General features: G+C 37.6%; 1 protein-coding gene across 5 annotated transcripts in view; it reads left to right on the forward strand.

Annotated features, from left to right (window-relative positions):
* The first annotated feature begins 4,271 nt into the window (after positions 1 to 4,271).
* Positions 4,272 to 22,262, forward strand: part of LOC125238322 (cylicin-2-like) — a 42,661-nt gene continuing 24,670 nt past the window's right edge. For 3 of the 5 annotated variants that reach the window (XM_048145622.1, XM_048145624.1, XM_048145625.1), the window contains exon 1: positions 4,272 to 4,423. The gene's annotated coding sequence lies outside the window, so the exon portion shown is untranslated. The remainder of the gene's footprint in view (positions 4,424 to 22,262) is intronic. The other 2 variants (XM_048145621.1, XM_048145623.1) reach the window with 1 other exon arrangement.

Raw genomic sequence — 22,262 nt, forward strand, 5'->3', positions numbered from 1 at the left:
GACCTGCCAAACACGTTTATTTTGACAGCTAAAAAATGTTGCCACTCTCTAAACGTATTTTCCCCGGCAGATTAAAAATTTAAATTAAAACACGAGCGAACTACTCACTACCGTATTTTAAGTATCTGCTTGCAAAAAAAAAACTTTGAAATTTTTCAGTTTTCCGAAGTTAAATATAAAAAGACTTGTCTCTTGTGGGACGCGACTTGTGTAAGCACATTTGCCGCGTCCCACTTGAGGCAAACTTCTGGGTGTGCTGGCTTGGCAGTGGAATCCGCCGCACCGCCAAGCTAAAGCAAACGAATTACTCCACCCTGGAATCAAACTATGAGTTTGTGCCAGTGGCAATTGAGACGGCGGGGCCCTGGGGCTCTGAGGGTCGCCGCCTGAGCTGGGGAGGCGTCTTCGAGAGAGGGGCTGTGCTCCCCGCTATGGATCGTACCTGGTTCACCAGATCTCCATCGCAATGCAGCGAGAGAATGCTGCTGGCATTATGGGGACTTTTGAGCCGGTTACGATGCAGGGTGGAGACACTTATTAGGTTTAAATATTATGTTTTATAGGTACATAGTTTATTATTTAAATTTACTATTTTTTGTTTATTAAATTAAAAAAAAGACTAACTAATACTACAACATTTAATAAAATAATTGGATTTGTTCCTTAGTTCGATAGATGGCAGCATTAGACATATTTATTTATTTGCTTTCAAGTACACATGAAATGCTAATCATTTATTTGCTTTCAAGTACACATGAAATGGTAACATGGATCCTTGTACGGATATCCCATTAACTCTCTCGCTATAAGTAATCATGTAAAGATTGTAAAGTATGCGTGTAGGAGGTGCAATGCAAGCACACATTACTCGCCCTTTGAGTTGATCAAAGGCGCCTGGACTTAAGGCATAATCTACACCAGAGAATTTTCGATGGGATTGGCAACCCCGGCGATGGCGGGGTGGTGTAGAGGTTGAAAACACGTGTTCGATTCCCGCCTTGGTCGCTTGGTGCCTATGGTACCTATTTCAGTTTTTAATTTATAGGAATATAAATAAAAAAATGATTTGTTCCTGATTTTAAATATAGATGGGTGAGTAAACCATTCAGCAAGTTAAAATTCAACAAACTGCCGTATTGGAAATAACCTGATTCACAATCTTTTGAACGATTTTAAAAATCCAACTTTAAAACAAGCATACTAGGTAAACTGTCATGATTTAAAAAAACATTATTTTAAAGTACATACATACGGTGCCACTTGATTAAACAACTGCGAAAAGCAGTATATGCCTAATAAGTATGTCAACATTTCAAAGGGCCTTATGTAATGAAAAAAACGTACAAAACACGTGCAAAAGAGGAAATTGCTTTCTTGTGTCTTATTGAATGTTATAAAAATGTGAGTGAGTTTAGTAAAACGTCCCACTTTGTCGGTTTTAGCAGGGACGGCTCACTCTGCGATTGTATCGCCGCGCTACAAGTACATGCTGGCGGCCGCGAGTTCGCGGCCTAATCAAGGGTGGCGCGTGTTCTCACGGAACGCACGTTCGCTCTTTCTATTGTTACTTTACGTCGCGAGTTTTTTTAAGGTTCATATGCGATGTCCACGTGTGGAATGGCTAATAATGCATAGTTAAATAGACATCATGAATAAAATAGGACAATCTTACACTGATCTTATTGATTAAGTCCCACGGAAAAGTTCAATAAGGCTTATGATGCTGAAGGCTTAAAGAGAAATATATAAATACTGTATATATACCTAGAAAGTACCCAAGACTTGAATATATAGTATAACATTTTATCTGAGAATTAATTCGTTTTAATCCATAGGCAACCCTATCATCCCACGCTGCGCACGTGCGGCTCGTTTCATTGTTAGAATTTTGTAGGCATTTAAAAAGGCGGCATTTCGTGGACATCAAAGCAGTGGGCCTTCTGTACTTGTACTATTATATATTCTGTGGTTCTAGTTACGGAGCTATGGGCAGTTTAGTGAAATATGGCAAAACCTACCGAAAATCGGTTTTCAATAAAAACTGATTAATAAGACTAATAAAGTTATTATTTTGATGCCGGTGCATAAATGTCAAATTTTAGCACCTTTTCAGGGCCTCAAAGTTTAGTGCCGACCCTCCCACTTTATCGGTTACATACAAAACCGTGGATATCATACTTGTTGACTGTTTTAGGGAAAAGTTCTTACTTTTTCAATGAGTAGTTGTAATATAACAAAACTTAGGCTATCTTTTGGTGAAAGAATTATGTCTGTACGCCCAATAGTTATTTTTTTAATGTATTCAAATATTGCAAAAGTGAAAAAGCGACAACTGCTTTACTTTGGGACGGCAAAAAACACACTTGTACTTTGAAGTTATGGAGTGATGGGTATCAAATAAATCGCCACACTTTAAGGATTTCAAATTAGTAAAAATCATGTATGTGACCTTGGCAATTTTAATACAAACAGTACTCTGAAGCTAAAAAGACAGAAATAGTTATATGGATCCCTTCAGACAAAAATATAACTTATTACATACTAGTGGCTCTGGGCTGAGCTGTGGGGCCGTTCAGGTATTAAGTAAGCATGGAGGGGTGGGGGTTTTTTGCTTTGCTTATTTTTAACATGGGAGGTAGGGGGGTGGGGTCTAGATGATGATTACGTAATATGTTTACATAAGCATGGGGATCGGGTAAGAGCTATGCTTACTTTTGCTGACTATGGTGTTGGAGGGGGGGGGGGGGGGGTGCTTTAAATAATTGTAATAAATCTACTTACGTCCTATTTGAAAGACTCCCGTAAACCTTCGCGATGTTATTAGAAAACGCAAAAGTGAAAACACTAAGTCCTTTATGAAAAAATCCAAAAACTGTCTCGACAATAACACTTTACTTTATCATAGAATCTGGTCACAAAATCCCATCAAAATAAATACAGAATAATAAACAGTTATATTTCGTCTATTTCGATATGAATAATACCCTAATACCTATTATAGAGTATACTGTATAGACTTTAAAAAACTCTTATTAATTAAAAATATATTATTATCAGAAACATTTTCATGGATACTAAACTCTCAGCGTGTGGCTACTAGACCGACAAAGTGGGTCACTAAACTTAAGTCGAAAATAAATTCAGTTCAAATTCGGTAAAAGTAGATCAAACAAACGACATTAGTATCAATGACTATTATGTTAATAATAAAAAACCTTTATTTAATATACCACACACATGTATTTCACTGAACAAGCACTAAAGTTTAGTAAACCGACAAAGTGAGACGCTTCCTACAGAAAATCACTAAACTTTATTTGCATAAAAAAGTACTTAATATTTGATGTTTTCATACTTTTTATGCTTGATCAGTGTGTTTTTAAGTAATCATAATTATGTTTTAAATTGATATACATAGGTAATTTGTATTTTTTTATAGTATAATTTTCAATTATATTTTTATTAACTTTTTAATTTAATGACTAACTAAGGGCATCCATAGAATTATTTCTACTTTTTTTAGCATGAGAATACATTTATAAATACAACTTTAATGATAAAACGGCATGTTGTGCTATAAATTTGGAAAAAATAGACATATTCACGTTTAGATATTTTTGTTTTGTTTTTATGTTTAAGTCTCCGTAACATTAAAACTATTATGATTACATACATGATTTAGGTAGTTTAGAAATCCCTAAAGTATGACGATTAATTTGATACCCACCACTCCATAACTTCACACTACAAGTGTGTTTTTTTTTACCATCACATACTTTAACCAACGTTTTCTCAATTCTCGGTTTTTCACTTTTGCAAACTTGAAGAATTAAAAAAAAACCTAGAGCACCTAGAGGCATGATTTTTTCACCAAAAGATAGCTTATGTTCCGTAATGTTAGGAACTAGTCGTAACTCCATATCGACAAAGTGGGATGTTTTGTCGTGCACGTAGTATCTTCTTAGTAGTTTGTGGTCGTGGCACTCGTGCACAAGCACAAATATTGATGACTCCCATGTTTTAGGTAAATACTTTAACTCTGGCAATAAATAATGTTGCCATAGGAAATTTTGTAATTAAAATGAAGTTCTTAACGTCTAATATATAATTTGTCTAAATTTGTGAAATGGGCATAATTATGCAATGCACATCTTCTACATAAAAAAGAATGTCAAGCCATCTTATACTAATATAATTTTAATACACAATAATACATCACATTTGTTATGAAGTTGTCACTTCACTCTGTCGTAGTAGTAGAAATTCTCATCTCATGGCAACACTTACTGTTTCGTTGAACGATGCGGTTAGGAGACGCTTTCTCAAGAATTATTAATTTTGTTTGATAATTACGCGCCTATTTTGGTGATAACGATTTCAGTGTTGTAAGAATTGTGTTAGTGGATTGTTTACAGTGAAAACCGTGAGTATTTTATTGCTTTTTACTAATTTACAACAAAAAAACTATCGTACGCCATTGCCGCCGCCCGCCATTCCTTCAATTATGTTTTTATCCAATTAATTCGTTGTAGTTTACCTTTATTGTTTTAAGCGACTAGTTAAATCTTATTAAACTTAATTGTATTATCTATTTTTATATCAATAAATACTATTTCAATGTTATGTGATATTATTTAGGTTAGGTATATCTACGAGTTGAAATCCAAACATTTCATTCGTATTACGGCAGCTCACATCGTTGAAGCGGATTTGAAATTCGATACTAAAGCCAACCTTGTAGTTTTGTGCATGTGGAGCTCTTATTTCGGCTTAGATACTCTATAATACCTAAATAAGCGGCGTGGTTTCTAAAATCAGTAGCTATAGATCTAGGAAGTAATTAATTTTCGAGTAGGAGTTTTTTTTACTGTTTCGCGGCCTTTAGATTCGCAAGCGACGTTGCTAAGATACATTAGTATTTAAATCCTGTGATAGGATTATCTGGGGGCACTTTTTTGCTATTACTAATGTGGCTTTGTCTTAATAGTCATTGTTTTTTTTAATGAAATAAATCATGAAGAAGGAATTTGAATGTTTATGGGTTACAAAGTTACCTGGAACTTACTATTGATTAATTTATTAAAGTGCAACTTTAAGCATGTTCTTTTTAAAGTTTAAAAAAGTTGAATAACAATAAAAAAATTAAATAAAGCCAACTAGATAGATTTTAGTTGGTTGACTGTATTTTTAGTTTAACAATGTGTACAAGAAAATATTACCAGGCATCCTGAAAAAAATACCATAAAAATCAACCAACAATAATCCAGAATTCATAATTTGAATTTTTATATAATCAGACCAGCTAATACTTTAACATAATGTCTAAAAACCAAATGTGACCTATGTTAATGGGTGGGCATGGCTCATAATTTCCCTAATAAAATTGTAAGACATGGAACTGATGCAGCGGCAGATAACGAAAATGTTCACTTATTTGGCTCATACATAAGGAGTGTACAAGTTTCTAATGGGTCGGCAACGCGCACGTGACACCCCTTGAGTTGCGTCCATAGGTTACGGTGACCGCTTTCCATCAGGCGGGCTGTATACCTGTTTGCCACCGACGTGGTATATAAAAAAAATACTTCTGTTCAATGACTCAAAAGCAGCTGACCTAGCTTAAGTCACAATTGTTGATGCTACATGGTGATCGTAATAAGAGATGCGCAAAACACTTTGGTGATCGTAATAAGAGATGCGCAAAACACTTTGGTGATCGTAATAAGAGATGCGCAAAACACTTAGGTGAAAAAATTTATTCATATCTTTCACTCGCATTGACACATCTCTAAGTCTGTCTCTCTTGTGCCACAGGGCGTTTTCCAAATTAAATCCCGAAAATCGAATTACACCTGATCTGCACGTGTTTGGGCTCATTCTACTCAGAATCACGAGCTAATTCGATCCCGACGATAAAAAAATGTGTCCCAAATTTTCCATACAAAATTCGAGTTTCCAATACGTCACGCTCGTAGTAAGTTCATACTAAAATCGTGACGTAAAAGGAAAAAATATTAGGACACTTTTTTTTATAACAGACAAAACAGCCAACGAGCTGAACAAAAAGCTCCTTCAAGAACAAGAAGAGAGTGAACAGGAGATTGAGCGTGTTGTAAGAACAAACACAACACTAAAAAATCAACTCGCCAACCAAGACATTGAGTATGAAGACTTGCAAGGGCAGCGCGATGAACTGCAGGCCATTGTCAACCGGTTCCAGCAATGCCAGGATATACACGAGCTGGCGTTACAACGCGTCCGGGACTTGCAACAGCAACTGGAGGAGTCGGAATCAAAACATATTTGCAAGTATTGCTCCGGCAACCCCGTGCCCGCTGACAATAATATGAGTATTTTTGCTGAATTAAATAGTTTTGATGTAGATTTAGTTCTTGATAGTACAGTGTCCTCTCCAATAATAGAAACTTTAGATATTAAAAATTCTGTGCAATTTGAGGACCACAGTGATGTTAGAGTTACATTGAAAGGTAACAATAAAATTAAAAAATACTTGAAATTGAACAGATTCATTAAGAAATCAAAGCTTTTGCTGAAACGTCATACTTCACTGTTTAAGACAGTGCAATCTAAATGTAAAAGTGTTTCCCTCAGCGAGGAACTTTTAAACTGTCAATATCAACTAGACAGGACAACTGAGGAGCTGAATCTCCGCTCCGATGAATTAAAAAAATTAGAATTAAAGTTGATAGACTTAACTAATAGGGATGAATTGTCAAGTAAAGCTTTACAGGAGTACATAGCCTTTATGAATAATGTTCTAGAACCGGGCAGCGGCTACAACCTGAGCTTCGAGTCACCACGGCCACCGACGCGCCCCGCCGCGCCGAGTTCGCCCGCGCTGCGTGCCGTCCTAGCCGCGCCGGGATCGCCCGCGCTGCGAGCGCTGTTCGCGTCGCGCCCGAGCCCCGCGCTCGAGCCCAGCAGAGACCTTCACCCCGTCTCGAGCTTCGGGGATCCTGCGCCAGTACCGGCTCAACCGCCATCGTCACCGCCGGGCGTCGTCGAGCGGGTTCCATCGCGACCGTCCATCGCCGGGCCGGCTCCATCGCCGCCGGCCCTCGTCTCGCCGGCCTCGTCGCCGCCCAGCCTAGCTACGCTGGCTCTGGCGCTGCTGACCTATGTCTCGCCCGCTCCGGCGCCGCCACCCCTCGTCTTGCCGCCGTCGCCCCGCCTCGCGCCGCCATCCTCCCCGCCGCCCCCGGCCGCCGCCGCGGCGTGCTCCCCGCCGCCGCCGCGCGCCGCCCGCGCCCGCGCCGTGCTGTACAGCGACGAGGCGGGCGCCGGGCTGGGCGCGCTGCTGGCGGAGCGCCTCCACCGGCGCGTCATCAACCACTGTCACCCGGGGGCCACCGTCGCGAGTTTGGTCGAGTGCATCTCTGCAGGCGAGTTTGACCGCGATTCGACGCTTATAGTTTTTGTAGGGAACAGTTTAGACTGTACTAAACGCGATATTTTAAATTTGTCCGCTACTCTGTCGGCGCTCGATCGGGGAGAGGTAGGGAAAATAATTATGTGTGCGCTCCCATACAGAAGGTCGAGAAAGGTGAATAAGAGAGTTTACCATTATAATTCTTTGTTGTACAATCTCTCAGTATATAGTAGTACGATTTCGTATTTTGATACGAATAAATTTATATATGATTTTGTAATGCCCTGTAACAGAACCTACCTACCGAAAAGATGTCTTGTGGATTGTGCTAACCTGTTAGCATATAATATTGAGGACTCCGTCGTATCTAGGGCGGCGTCTAGTAGTTTTACTTCGCGTAGCTCCTTATGTCTCGGTAGCGTGGGTTCCGAGACGGAGTCGCCTGGTGATTTGTATTTAAACTAACCGCTACGACAACGTCTGCACCGGCCGGCTCTGCTCGTATTGATGCTAGTATGCTTAGTGAAACCGAGTTATTAAATTTAGTTCACCAGAATATTCAAGGCTTTGCCAGCAAGGAACTCGAAATAGATTTGTTTTTACAGTCCTCGAATATTGACATTCTCTGTATAACCGAGCACTGGCTTAAAGGGCATGAATTTATGTTTAATTACAATAATCATAGTATAGTTAGTTATTTCTTCAGAAGATCCTGCATTCGCGGCGGGTCATTGATAATGGTTAAACATAGTATAAAAAGTAAAGAGCGTAGAGACATTGTTGACTTGTCTGTAGAACGCGTTATAGAACTTTCTTGTGTCGAGTTGGAACGATTTATTGTTGTATGCGTGTACAGGCCCCCATCGGCGGACTATAATGTATTTGAATCGGTTATAGATGAAGTCCTTAGTCGTGTTTTTAGAAGTCAGAAAACTATAGTTGTATGTGGCGATTTTAATATTAATTTGCTAGAAAATTCGCCTTTGTGTGGAAGGTTACTAAATACCTTTAAATCTTTTAATTTAGTAAATTTATTTTGTGAACCAACTAGAATCACGGCAACCAGTGCAACATGTATAGACAACATCTTCAGTAACGATATTGCGATTAGTAAATCTGTAATAAACACCTTGAGTTCTGACCACTGTGGACTAAAAGCCTCTTTTGGCGGGAAGATAGAGGATATTCCACAAGACACTGTGTGCAGACTGATTTCCGAAAGGCGCTTACAGTCATTCAATCGTAATATTAGGAACAACTTACCTTTTCTTTCATGTAACCGAGAGAACCCTGACTGTCTGAGTTCTGAGTTGTTTAACTGTATAAAAAAGGAATTTGATGCCTGCTTCATCCCCAAGAAGATGCAGGGCAAGGTCAAGGTTAAATTTAGCGACTGGGCTACGCCGGATATTCACGATAAGAGACGCCGGCTCTATGATTTGTATGATCTGCGAACAACTGATAAAAGGCCGGAATTTATAGAGTACGTAAAGAATTTCTCGAAATCTTTTAAAAGGATGTGTGTCGCCGCTAAAGCTGATTATTTATCCAAAAAGATCTTAAATTCCAGCGATAAAGTTAAAACTACATGGCAAGTGATCAGCAGTGAAACAGGAAAGCGTAAAATAAAAGAACGGCACTACAACCTACGAGTTGCTGATACTTTAGTAAGTTCCGACCGTGAAGTTGCAGATCACTTCGAGCGATTTTTCTCGAATATACCGGCAGAGACAACAAAGTCTCTTAACTCATCGCCAATTGTCGCTGAAGAAATGCTGCAAGCTAATGTAGAAGAATGTTCAGAAATATTCACATTTTCTTATGTTACTCCGACCATAGTTATTAAAACGTTCAGATCTTTAAATTTAAAGAAAACTGAAGATCTATGGGGCTTGTCAGTTAAAGTATTACACTCAATAGTAGAATCAATCGCACCCTATTTAGCTGAGATTTTCAACAGATGTATTGAAACTGGCATTTTTCCTGATATTATGAAACACAGCAAAATTATCCCGCTGTTTAAATCAGGAACGAAATCAGACCCGACCAACTTTAGACCTATTTCAATATTACCAGCGCTAAGTAAGGTCTTTGAGAAGCTTATTCTTAATCAACTGTTGTCTCACTTTAACAGAAATAAATTGCTTGACAATAATCAATTTGGTTTTACCAGAGGTCGTTCAACTACTGATGCCGGTGTGGTACTTCTAAAACACATCTTTGACGCCTGGGAAAGAGCTCAAGATGCTGTTGGAATTTTCTGTGATCTATCAAAGGCCTTTGATTGCGTTGATCACGAGAATTTAAAGAGAAAATTGAGCCACTATGGGGTTAAAGCTGCTGCCCTTGACCTTGTTTCATCGTACCTTTCCGACAGAACTCAGCGAGTTGTTATCAATGGGACTCAATCAGCAGGTTCACCGGTAGCACTTGGAGTGCCTCAAGGTTCAATTCTCGGTCCCTTCTTGTTCTTAGTATACATTAATGATCTACCGAAACTAGTGCAAGATAAACATGATATAGTGTTATTTGCTGACGACACTTCTCTTATATTCAAAGTTGACAGAAAGGAAAGCAGCTTCGATAACATCAACGATGCACTGTCTAGCATAACAGACTGGTTTACGGCGAATAACTTACTTCTAAACGCCAAGAAAACCAAGTGCATCAGATTTGCGCTTCCGAACGTTAAGCAGGTAAATAACAGTAAGATCCAAATGAAAGGTGAAACGCTGGAATTTGAAGATCGAACGGTTTTCCTTGGAGTCACTTTGGATTCAAAACTGCAATGGCATGCACATATAGCCACTTTAGCTGGCAAACTTAGTTCTGCAGCTTACGCAGTAAGGCGAATCAGACAACTAACAAACGTAGAGACGGCCAGGCTGGTATACTTTAGCTACTTCCACAGTGTTATGTCATATGGGATCCTGTTATGGGGAAAAGCTGCAGACATTCAGGCTATTTTTGTGCTGCAAAAACGAGCAGTCCGTTCAATCTACGGATTGGGCGGTCGAGCATCTTTAAGAGAAAAATTCAAAGAGGTGAACATTCTTACCGTTGCCTCTCAATACATATACGAAAATATTATGTATGTTCGGAAAAATATCCACGAATTCAAGCTTAACAGTGACATCCATAACTATAACACAAGGAACAAACATAAACTTGCTGTGACCGCCCACCGTCTCCGTAAGGTTGGTACGTCTTTCGTCGGGAACTGTACACGTTTTTATAACAAAGTACCAACCGATATAGTGGATTTGCCATTTGACAAATTTAAGGCACGCATTAAGCGTTTGTTGTTATGTAAGGCGTACTACACTGTGAAGGATTTTATAGATGATAGGGATGCCTTTAAGGTGGTTGCTTGTCAATAGATGAATGAAGTCGTATATATTTTTTCATTTTCTCTGCATTGTGTAATTAAGCATACTAGTGTTCAATTGACGTATGAGAACATATTCTCGTCTGATTATATTGTTTTTATTTAAGTTTAGTTGTGGACACTTGGAGACCTTATACATCTCCAAGATTATGTGTTTAATGTTTATCTTACTTTAATTTTATTGTATAAATCTATATTTCCTTCCTTTGTAACATACGAGCACAGAATATAGTGTCTTACAGCTATGTTTTATTATTTGAATATTTAATTTAGCCTGGCAGCTTGAACATGTCATGCACACTTAAAAGTCTTTGCTTCGGTGGCGTCGTTGATCGGGTCGCCACCTTCCCGAATAAAGGTTGAGGGAGGCGATGGCTGAGATACGCGTCATACTCGTGAACGGGTGCCGTCTGTGAAGACCGGTCTGTTTAAGCTTACTGGGGCTGTTATAACTTAGTAACTTTAATTCTAATTTTTATTAAATTAGGACACTTTGTTCGGTTGTCGTTTGTTTCCTTTCTTTTAGTGAATATTTTAAATATATGATTTTGACTCATGGAGACCATATACATCTCTAAGGAGAATTAGATTAAGTAGATATACATTTTATTTTTAGTTGTGACATTTAGAGTCATTTGCACCTCTAAAGTAATTTTAGACTTTTTTTTTTGTATTTGTACTTTTTATATTAAAATTTAGTGTAGTTCTTGGTTGTAATTCGACATTTAGAGACCTTCTACATCTCTAATTAATTGTATAGAGTTAACTTTAGTTAGAACTTAGAATTAGTATATAATAGTATCAATTGTAATTTTAACTCAATTTTAAATATTTTTTTAAATACCTATGTACTTGTGACGTGTAAAAGTGCCCCTGTGGCCTATTTGCTGAATAAATTATTTTGATTTTGATTTTGATTTTGATTTATCGTCGGGATCGAATCAGCTCGTGATTCTGAGTAGAATGAGCCCAGACACGTCCAGATCTGGTGAAATTCGATTTTCGGGATTTAATTTGGAAAACGCCCCACAACGTAATAGAGATCAGAGCAAGTTACAATATGCTTAAGGTGCATAAGTGATTGTGATTTTGGCTAGGTACCCCGGAATTCAAAACTCTGCCACAATCGACCCTAAAATTCACTCTTTACTTGCCCTAAAATATGCAAATACTCTTATCTTTACTATTATTACTACACTTTATAAAAGGCACTCCTTAAAGGAGCCCTAAATAACTTACACCCTTTTATCAGAGAGTGTAGTACGCTTATCAGTCACTAGTACCTGTTTATGTACTTAGTGATATAACTGCCTAAGGCACTGGTCCCACTAAAAGCGGTAAGCAATGAGCTATCGCGATAGAAATGAATAAAAGGTCCCCCGTGTAAATAAAAGAGACGTGATGATAGTGCGAGCGAGTTATAATTTGTCGTTAAGTGTTGAACTATAAATATCTCTCTCTCTCTCTTATTTACATGGGAGCGACTATCTTTTGTTTCTATTGCCAATAGCTTAATCGTTTTTGGAGGAACCAGTGCCTAAAGATTACTACTATTCACAATGACTTATCATTTGCCGTTGTAGACCAGTTGAATTGGGTCCCAAGTTTACACACAGTTTGAATGAATGAACGGGTCAAATATTAAGTATTCCGGAGAAGGCTGATAATTTGTTGTGTTGTGAATGTGTGTTATCTTTTGCAAACTGAGGTGTGATCTTTAATGAGGTTATCTCTTGTAGTCTGAATTATATTTAATTATGTCATTTATTGATAAAATATAGTAGGTGAGTAGGCTTTTTTAACTTAACAGATTTATGGCTAAGAACCTGCAAGATGGGTTAATTTTCTGTAGTATTAAAAGTGTGGCACTTTGCGCTGAAAGTGTTGAAAGTATGGTCGGCCAAGAAAGTGGTTTACCACTTTTCGAGTCTATTTTGAAGCACTTGTCGAAAAGTGATAAACCACTTTTTTGGCCGACTGTAACTTCTTTAGTATAGTGCATTTCATAAATAGGTACCAATTATTACTGTTAGCAATTTTTGAAGCCTTTTTTGATTGGGGCTTACTCACCATTATGACCCTTTTTACCCCTTATTAAAGAAAATACCTACATGGAAGGTTCATTTTTATCATCCTCTTAAAAATTTCACAAAATTATTTTGATTAATGAACAATTGATGAATCAAACATATGTCAATCAATCAAATGAATGGAATGTAGTAACTTCTAAAAAAATTTCAAGTAGATAATAAGTAGGTACTAAATAGGGGAAAAAAAAAGTTTTTTATTGTAAATATTATTTAATAAATTTAATTTCTTATTGACAATAATATTAATACCCAAACACATAGTGACATACCTTCACCAAACATACCACTTCATCACAACATAAATACCAACTTTAAATGTGACTGAATAAAGTTCACATTCGTCTAGTTACTTTACAAATCCTTTGTTAAGAGACTAGACACACTTCAGTGGGTTTCACGCATCAAGTGGTAGGGCCTGGCCTGTTCTCATTGCATACAAGCTTGTTAACCAGAATACGTGAAAATTCTACACTGAAACCCTTTATTTAGGTCAAAGAGGATCGAGTATTATAGAGAGTTACTGTCAAAGTAAAATGTGTAGGTCCTAATCACAGTGCATAGACTGCCATCTCTCGACAAATGCTTAAAACTTTTGAACCTCAGTTTTGACAATTTGGCCCATATTCTTAGCTTGATATTTGTTAAAATGTCAAATATTAATATTAGCGCTATCTAAAGGAGCGTACCCCAAAAGTGTATCGCCATTTCACCGTACCTTTTTCGGTATGGTTTTGAGGTACGTTTTTTTCTTAGACTTTATCTGTCTATACGGAGTTAAGTTACATATGTCTTGTCTTTGTTTAGGTGTAGCATGACAGGTAACTAACCAGAAAGATGTAAGAACTTAAAGGTCATTTTACCAATCATCTTTAGAAGCTTTAACAGAGATGAAGCCACTAGGAGAAGGCTTCAAACCAAGTATGAACTTAGGGTATATCACATTATACTGGTTGAATACAGACAGATGATCAGTCTTCTTTGTTTTGTAACGAAATGTTCTGCTTAAATGTTATGTTATGACTCTATAATAAAGAACCGAAGTATATTAATTACATATGGGTTGGGCTTTGGGCTATTTTTATGAGATAGATAAATAGGACAAAGACCAATTTTTATGCGCGTCATATTTATATCTAATTTTCGATTGACTTTCGTGTTTATATTTTAGCAGGCGTGAACTGATAGATAGATCATGTGTCGTTAATTTTAAGGTAATATAAATATTAATATTTAAATAGATACTGTTTCTAAAAGATATCCAGCACTTTTTACAGTGACGTATTTTGAGGTGACATGAAAATGGGGCATTATATTCTAGATTTTTTCATAAGTTCTGTGTTGTCATGTGGAGACGAGAGAACCAACTCGCTTTAACTAAGCACGTGAACGTATTCTACCAGTTTAGTGCTAAATAACCAACACAAAAGCATAAGACGTTAGTTCCTTGTGCCTCTAAAACTAGTATTTCAGTAGGCACACAGATTTCTCCACAAAGGTTCGCAAAGGTCAACCAACTCATACATAAAACATGCTATAGACTTGCAAATATCTCACACTAGGTATATTCGCAGTCTTCTGAAGAGATATTACCGTAAATACAGATGGACGTGTGGGTATTAAAAAAATCATAGGAAATCTTCGTTTTGAAAATCGAAAATTTTGATGCGACCAAAATTTATCCGCATTGAAGATTTAATAAGTTTTTAAAGCTTCATACGACTTAAATTGAACGGGATATAAAAAAAAAAAATTAAAAAAAAAACCGTGATTACCGTTTTGATTTTTATTGAGGTCCCGATATTTCGACGCAGTTGCATGCATCATAAAACTTACGGGACTTCAGAAATCTTTAACTCAAACTAGGTACTACTCGTATAGGTTTTCATTATTGTTTTAGAAAGTTATACGAAGTAATACTTAAACAGAACCCTTCTCTTTTTAGCTCGTTGTACTTCAATAGCTTTCGATTAGACTATAGCTTCTTGTAAAGTAATAATTCTAACATGTTTTAAGTTATAAATTGAAATAGATATCATACACGAAAGAAAAAACGACAAGGCCCACTGCCGCGTAAGCTGAAGACCCGGGTTCGATTCCCGGCTCGGCCACCAGTGGGCCTTGTCGTTTTTTCTTTCGTGTATGATATCTATTTCAATTTATAATTTATACTTGAAAAAAGAACAAATCAAAAAATATTCAATAAAATAATTTGATTTGTTCCCTAGTTGTATGTTTTAAGTTCGTATTTTCCTTTTAGAAATGGGTAGTAAAGTATTTATGAGTTTGAAGTACATTTGCAGCCTGCATAGGGTATTTTACTAGTCGTATTTCCTTATTCTTCGCCTACTATTCTTATTCCACAGTGCTGCAAATAATAGGCATAAGATAGAATAACTGCACTACACTGTATACCTTAGAGATAAATTAAGTTGACAGAGATTATGCAGTCTCGTTGTTGCAGACCGAGCCGTGCAAGTGTTATTTTAAATGTCAAAGTTCTTTGACATTATGAGTATGACGTTTTATTTAACTCTAGCATAGGTGATGATGTCAAAATTCGCTGTAAACTTGGCTTGGCACGACTCTAGGTATTCGCGATCTTTTAAACTTCTGAAGAGTCCAAGCGAGGAAACTTTTTAACACATGTCTGTGATGTCTGTGTCCTACCATTTTTTTCTTGAGAACTATTTTTAACCCCCGACGCAAAAACGAAGGTGTGTTAAGTTGATGATGTGTTTTTCTGTCTGTCTGTCTGTCCGTCTGTGTGTCTATCTGTTTGTCTGTCTGTGGCATCGTAGCTCCTGAACAGGTAAACCTATTTAGAAATCGAAATAAGATGTCCTAACCTATACCTAAACCTATTTAGATTTAGTTTTTTTGTTTGAAAGCTGAATTAGTCGGGAGTGTTCTTAGCCATGTTTCATGAAATCGGCCCTCTATGTCGCGATCGGAGGTTTTTTCAAAATTTAAATTTTGTGGTTAATTTAAATAATTTAACACAACAGAGGTCTGGCCTACAATTTTTGACCACCACACCACATTTTTTTACCACACAACGGTTCGGTAGATAAGTCTCTATACTCTACAGTTTACGATTCATATTTTACTATATTAGGAATTAATGTTATGAACATTAACGCACATATCGAAACTACTATTAGTTTGCAAACCACGTACTGTCAATACAGCACGTCTCAAATGTTTGAATAACGTGGCTAGCATGATTCTTCCTCCCTTATAATACTGGCCCATTGTTCTCCCAACGGTACCATCGTTTCTTCGTTTCAGCTTCAGAACGCATTAAATACGAACTACAGAGCCTCAATCATGAATTTTCGACGTGTTAAGTCGTTACTCGATAGCAAAAACTTTACTGAAGGTTCCGTCGATGAGATAGGCAGGCAAGCACGGTCGCGTGATAAGATAAACGATATATATTTCTAAGTTCGATATTAGTATTGTAGGAGGTAGGTCATAGCGAATGATATTCCGCTTTGTGTGGTAGGGCACAGCACAGCGGATATCATCTCGCTCGAATCTAGAACAGAGCCCAACTGGGGAAGTACCTCCGCCTTACAGAAGACCGCAGCCAAATAGCACTAGACCCTTCTCATACTGTTGTGTTCCTGCCGGTGAGTAAGGCTGCCAGAGCTCAACGAGGGTGCGGTGTGCTGGTGACGGAAGGATCTACGGAACTAATTTGTTCCGTCTATTGTCCTTTGAGTCGTCGGTAACCTGAACCCTCCTTGGAACTTGTACTCTTTTTTGCTGTGTACTTAACACAGCAAAATGGAGTGTACAAGCTTCTAATGGGTTGGCAACGCGCATGTGACGCTCCTTGAGTTGCAGGCGTTCATAGGTTACGGTGACCGCTTTCCATCAGGCGGACCGCTTGTTTGCCACCGACGTAGTAAAAGTATAAAGTTTATCTAACTAGTGTGCTACGTCCGTTTCTCTCTTTCTCAGCGAGAGTTCAACTCGTTTGATATGCCTAGGTTGAACTACACTACAACGCGATTGATAGACTGCACGTTTGGTTCACATTGGCGTCGCTGTGCGGGCACCATTATTGGTGAACGTGGCTTTTACAAGTCAATGTTTCCTAGTAGATCATGCTTGAGCTGCTAGTTTCCTGTGAACGGGCAGTGGGAGTGTTAGACCTTGAGGATTCTTAGGTCCACTAATATTGTGGTGAAGGGAGTTCAAACACAGTTTATTAGATAGTATATTGTGAACTTTATCACAAAGGAAAAAGGTATTTATGATCTTTGGAAAAATATGTAAGGTACAGCGGGATAATTACGACTGGGAGGGGGAGGGGGGGGGGGGGGGCAATACAACTGTAAATGAGCAAGTGTGTGTCTGTTTGTCCGTCTGTCACGATAAAATGGAGCGACGTATTGAAGTGATTTTTTAAGTGGAGATAGTTGAAGGGATGGAGAGTTACATACTTAAATAGCCTACTTTTTGTCTCTTTCTATGCCCCTCTTCCCTAAAATGGGGGGGTGGGAAATTTTTCGAGATATATTCCAATTGAACGCGAGCGAAGCCACGAGCAAAAGCTAGTAAAATATATAAATAATAATTACTTGTGCAGTAATAAAACATAGTAGAGGCTAAGGAAGGAAAAAATGTTTACCATGTGTTAAAGGATTGCTATCAGCACAATTTTGTCCTTGATTCGATTTGTAAACAAACATTTAATGCGCTATTTATGCGTTTTACTTATAAAATTATAAAATCATGATTCATAACATAATAGACCATAATATTTCGTCATCTTGTCCCGGCCGGCTTCGGCCTCAGCGACTGGCAATGCAATGAGTTGACATGCAGTGAGTGTGGTCGTACATTCTCTCATTCTCTGCGAAAATAGGCTACGTCAGCCATCTGAGACCTCATGACCGTCGCTCTCAATAACCAAACCCAGTCGCTGAGACCATAATATAACAATAAAACAACTAAGGTTTTAATGAAATGAAAAAGGTTTATTGCAGGCGTAATCCCATAGATTTGTTAGTAACACAAAAACTATCCCTACTCTATATCGCTTTAAATCCTTAAACTTGATTAACATTTGAGTAATCAAGGGCCCAACCAAGTAACTAAGGTATTGAGCTCGGCCACACAAGCGCGTTTTGATAACGTAAGCGGAGCGTCAGCGGAGCGCAACGATAGCGGTGCGCCGGACGAACGCTGGCGTTGCGCTCAGCGGACCGGCGGGAACTAACGAGCGCGGATTGCGAGCGGAATGCGCGCGGATTGCGAGCGGAATGCCCGCGGATTGCGAGCGGAACGTCCTCTATCATAGCGCTCCGCTATCGCTACGCTTAAATTAATTTCAAATCTCTACAAAAATATAACAAACGCAATATTTACTGTCGGACCATATCTTATCTAAAGATAATAAAAACTAATGTATTGGTCGATTGACTCGCTTGACATCTCTTTACTTGTCATTTCATTGCTCAATGACAGTCACGTCATGATATTAATATTCTGATTCTGACATGTTGTCGTAATTCTGATCTGTCAAAACTAAGGTACTCACTTGTTTTTGCGGGCAGAAAAAAGGAATATAGTAAAAACAGATCCCTTTGATGGCTTCTATGCTTAAAAAATGTTTGTTAAATCTTCGTGTGCTCCTTAAATTTAAGCATTCTATTTCGGATGATTCGTTTGCTTTACAGTCACCGGCATAAAGCAGCGATGATTTCTGTTACCTTGTCGCTTTTAGTTGTTTGACAATTTCGTAAGACATTTCAAACAAGACGTTAATGTGACAAGGTACAGAAATCATCACTTACTTATGCCGGTGACTACCCGGTAAATTTTATCCTTTGACTGTTTCGTTAAGCAATGTTGACTGTTATTCTGTAAATTAACTACATTCTTTGTCAACAGACAATTAACCCTTTGAACGACGCGGCGCGATATCGTGAGACTTATCAGAAGTTGATATTGGGCTGTCCGCGCGTCAATTGACGTCTTTGATGGTCAATGTGTTAACCAATTAGAATGAATATAGAGGATTTTCTAAAAATTCAGATTTCTAGTCAAGTTGCATTGGGCGCCATCTCTGGGCATAGGGTTAAAACATTTAGAAACTCCGTTTTGACAATGTGATGTGACCCGCCAGCCATCAAACGCACACCGCGTACATAGAGCATATTTTTTTTCTCTATGGTCCGTCCGATTAACTTTTATTTCAGTGCAGTAAAGTTTAAAACAGATAATTTAGCAGTTAAGATGGTATTGAACAAATGAACCGTATCCCTACGTGTATCGCTCTCCCTAAAATTAAAGCCACTAATGAAAGAGCTATTGTTGTGTTAGTGTAAAGTTCAGTGACTCGTGATATTTCAACTGATCATTGGACATCATAGTATTATAAGATTTATATGTCATGGGATTGGAAATAGTCAGACTCAGGCTAACTATCCACTTAGCCTGACAGAGAAGTGCCACCTTTAGGCCTGATTTAGACGGCGTGCGAACTCGCATGCGATTTTAGTTACATTGCGGGATGTTGAGGTTACAGACACTTTTGCACAGCCATCAAATACCGCAATGTAATAAAACTCGTATGCGAGTTCTCGTACCGTCTAAATGGGCCCTTAGGGTGGAAATAATTGTATCAGGTTTAGTGTTAATAGGTTCCAAGCAAACATTCGAGTTAGAATCCGAAGTTAACTCGAATTTTTCGAGTTAACTTCGGATGGAAAATACCTTATTGTACAGTCGACTACAAAGATGTAGTCTGTGGTGATGGTGATGTTTACATTCTTCTGCGGCTCAAGCCCATTCATTACTTTGTGCTAATGTTAAGAAATGTAATAATTCATTTGAATTTAGTCAAGTAGACTCTGTAAATATTGTTAAAACATTCAAGTCACTCAATTTAAAGAAAACGGAAGACTTATGGGGAACATCAGTTAAAGTAATTAGTCATGTCATAGATATAATAGCACCTTACTTGGCCGTAATATATAATATTTCAATTTCACAAGGCACCTTTCCAGATCTTATGAAATGTAGCAAAGTCATACCGCTTTTTAAATCGGGTGATTCGAGTGATATAACCAATTTCCGTCCCATATCAATACTTCCTGTACTAAGTAAAGTCTTTGAGAAGCTAATGTTAAATGATCTACTGGGACACTTCAACAGACATAGATTACTTACAAGCAAACAGTTCGGTTTCACAAGGGGCCGTTCCACGACCGATGCTGCTTCGGTACTCATTAAACATATATATAATTTTTGGGAAAATTCTTGTGATGCAATTGGCATATTTTGTGATCTTTCAAAAGCCTTTGATTGTGTGGATCATGGAACGCTCATTTTGAAATTAGAACACTATGGTTTGTCTATAAATGCCCTAAACTTTATGTCTTCTTACCTTAGCAATAGAACACAAACAGTAGTTGTTAACAAAACTCGCTCTAGCGGGACTGTAGTCCAATTAGGAGTGCCACAAGGCTCAATTTTAGGTCCATTCCTGTTTTTGGTTTATATAAATGATTTGCCATGTATAGTGAAAAACTTTTGTGAAATAGTACTTTTTGCTGATGATACATCACTGCTTTTTAATGTTGACCGAAAATCTACGGATTACAATGTAATTAATAGCACGTTAGCTGATGTACTGCAGTGGTTTACTGTCAACAATTTACTTCTTAATTCTAAGAAAACCAAATGTATTCGATTTTCTCTGCCGAATGTTAAACCAATCGATACAAAAATACTTTTGAATGATGAATGCTTAGAGATGGTAGATACAACACTGTTTCTTGGTTTAACATTGGACAAAAATCTACAATGGAGTCCTCATATAAAGAAACTAGCAAGCAAATTAAGTTCAGCCGCATACGCCGTTAGGAGAATCAGGCAACTGACTAATGTTGAGACAGCTCGCCTAGTGTATCATAGTTATTTTCACAGTGTAATGTCATACGGTATTCTGGTTTGGGGCAAAGCAGCTGACATACAGACTATCTTTGTATTACAAAAGAGAGCCATTCGTTCTATTTACAACTTAGGAACACGTGAATCAGTAAGAGAACTCTTCAAAGAAATTAATATCTTAACTGTAGCTTCCCAATACATTTATGATAGTATAATTTATGTTGTTAAGAATTTAGACTGTTTCACTAAGAATTCTGATATCCATAATTATAACACTAGAAACAAAAATAAGCTTGCCATAAAGAAGTTTCGTGTCCGTAAAGTACAGAAGTCATTTGTTGGGCAATGCATTCATTTTTATAATAAGTTACCTGACACTGCTTTGAGATTACCCCTCCCAGCTCTTAAGAACTACTTAAAAAAATCATTGATGTTAAAGGCTTATTACAGAGTCGAGGACTATTTGACAGACAAACATGCATGGCCCGAACCAGAAACTACAAAAAACGAATAGCAATTAAAATAATTGTATTATGTATAGAGGACACAGTTCAGATAAGAAAGCACATCAAATATTTTATATTTTATGTTGTGTAGGTAAATTACATATTTAATGATATTGAGATTCATATTATGTTTTTCTTCTATGACAATTTGATATGTTTTCTCTGAAGAAGAACGACGTATTATTAAGCAATAATATAATTTATTGAAATTGATTTCCATAGAGTACCTAGTCTGTTCATATTCTTTGATGAATACTTTTGCATGTTAAATTGTATGTTGTTATTTAATGCATGTTAATTATAAGATGTAATGTTTTGAAAAGAAGTTGCCCGCCGAGTTTATTGCCGGTCCCATAGTGGATACCCCCCTCCCAACTGAGGGGGGACTGAAATCTTCTCGAGGCTGAGGCGTAGGGTTAGAGCCGGCGTAGCTTTATTTGACGTTCATATGCGCATTGTAATATGCCTACTTGAAAAATAAATATTTCATTTTCATTTCATTTTCATTTTCAAGACATGTATCCATTTTTGCACCTTATTACATTGCAATAAGGTAAAAATGTGTATACATCTCTTTGTAGTCGACCGTACAAATAATAATTGGTTAAATAGGCATTCAAAAATATTTCGAATACCTACCTGAAACGGACTTTAGTATTTGTTTGAATACATCTGATTCTCTTCTCTCCCTTCCTTGCTACTAATGAAATAGCTGTAGAGAGCAAAGTGCATTGACCCGAAGTTCAGCCGACATGACGAATTGTTAAAATGGATGACTTTATCATTGTTGATTTATTATCTATTTATCTCTAGGAGGAACTAGTTTGTGTCGACATTGTAGCTTAGTATTGATAAAAGAGTGTGGGGAACTCCTTATTTTGAGCATGGCACGGGCACATGTCTGATGCGAAGAGATGAAAGTCATGTGACAAGAAAGTTGAAGAAGGTATTACGAATGAATACGGAAGGAAGAAACGGGA

This window comes from Leguminivora glycinivorella, chromosome 23 (genome assembly GCF_023078275.1).
Source record: "Leguminivora glycinivorella isolate SPB_JAAS2020 chromosome 23, LegGlyc_1.1, whole genome shotgun sequence".
In the NCBI taxonomy this organism is placed as follows: Eukaryota; Metazoa; Arthropoda; class Insecta; order Lepidoptera; family Tortricidae; genus Leguminivora; species Leguminivora glycinivorella.